The following is a 1,632-nucleotide window of genomic DNA, read 5'->3' on the forward strand; positions in this document are numbered from 1 at the left end:
TTGGGTGCTCCCCTGTAGGGGGGCACGGAGGAACATTTGTGGGGGGGAAGCAGCAACGACAGGTGGTCTCAGGCTTCAGCCCGGTAAAGCAGGGCTCAGACTCCAGCCTGGCACAACGGGACTCAGGATTGCCACCTCTACCCCCGACCCACCTCTTTTAGTCTGGCTTGGGGGACCGAGACCAAAAATTGTAACTCAAATGGGGGGCTCAGCTCAAAAAGTTTGAAAACCGCTAGACTATTCCATTGCAACAGCACATTGTTTAACATTGAAAAAGAGCTCTTTTGTTCAGCATCTTGGGATTCCACAATATTACAACCCCACGAGGTGTTTTCCATACAGTGTTCATTTTATTCGGGCAAATGTCCCTGTGAGCTGATTGACTTTCATTCAATAGGAGTCATGCATAAATGAGACGCAAAAGTTATAAGAAGCCCTTGCAACTCGAAACATGGATCAGGAACTTACTAAAGTTCTGAATTCTGCTATTAATATTGTGAACTTTATCAAGATGCAGCCCACAAAGGCATGTCTCTTTGCAATGCTTTGTGCAGAAACAGCAGTGCAGCACAATGCTTTGTTGTTTCACACAGAAGTCAGGTGGGTAGCCAGGGGGAAAGTGTTGCAATGTGTTTATGAACCGAGAAACGAAGTTCGACTTTTCCTAATGGATTTGAATTTCACCAACACAGAGACACCGTGTGATTCCCCGCTGGCTTGTGTTTTTGGCTTACCTTGCTGATATTTTTGACAAACTGAATTCTCTGAATGTCTCACTGTAAGGAGCGGAAAGTACCATTTTTGACTTGCACAACAAGATATCGGCATTCAAGAGAGAGCGAGATCTCTGGAAAACAAAGATCGAAACTGTTTAAGCGTTACCTTCCCGTTGTTAACTTGACACTGTCAATGAAACAGATATTGAACTATTGAGTTTGGAGTGCCAATCAAGAATCATTTGACTTCTCTCAGAGCCAGTTTGGATAGATATTTTCCCGAAGGAAACGTACCCCTGAATGATGGGATTATCCAACCTTTTGTAGCTGAGGCAGTGACCTGGCCCCATCTCTCTGACATTCAGGAGAAGCTGATTGAACTTCAGAGTGAGAGGACACTGGGCATTCAATTTAAAAAACAGTCTTTGGGGGATTTTGGTTGAAAGTTGGCTCAGAACATCCTGCTTTGTCAAAGTGTGCGATCAAAGCTCTTTCACCATTCAGTTCAGCTTATTTTTGTGAGATTGGATTCTCTCCGCTGGATGTGCTAAAGACAAAGTACCGTTCGAGCCTGGAAATGGAGGCCGACCTCTGAAAGTCGGTTTCAAAAATCTATCCACACATTGATAAACTGTCTGCACAGAAAAAGCCACACCCTTCACATTAATTGGTAAGTATCTGTGTATTTCAAACCTACATGTGTAGGTAATGTAATTAAAGTTGTTTTAAGGTCTCTGTTAGGTTTATGAGTAGGCTATCAAGCACACTGTTGCATGTGTCTATTTTCATCTGGGTTAGGGGGGTGCAACCAAAAATTGTAACTCAAAGGGGGGTGTAGCTCAGAAAGTTTGAAAACTGCTGCATTAAGGCAATAGAGCAAAGCTCTGGACATGTCTGAAGTACGTAGAGTCTTTTC

The sequence above is a fragment of the Lepidochelys olivacea genome, assembly GCF_965140295.1.
Source record: "Lepidochelys olivacea isolate rLepOli2 genome assembly, chromosome: 1".
In the NCBI taxonomy this organism is placed as follows: Eukaryota; Metazoa; Chordata; order Testudines; family Cheloniidae; genus Lepidochelys; species Lepidochelys olivacea.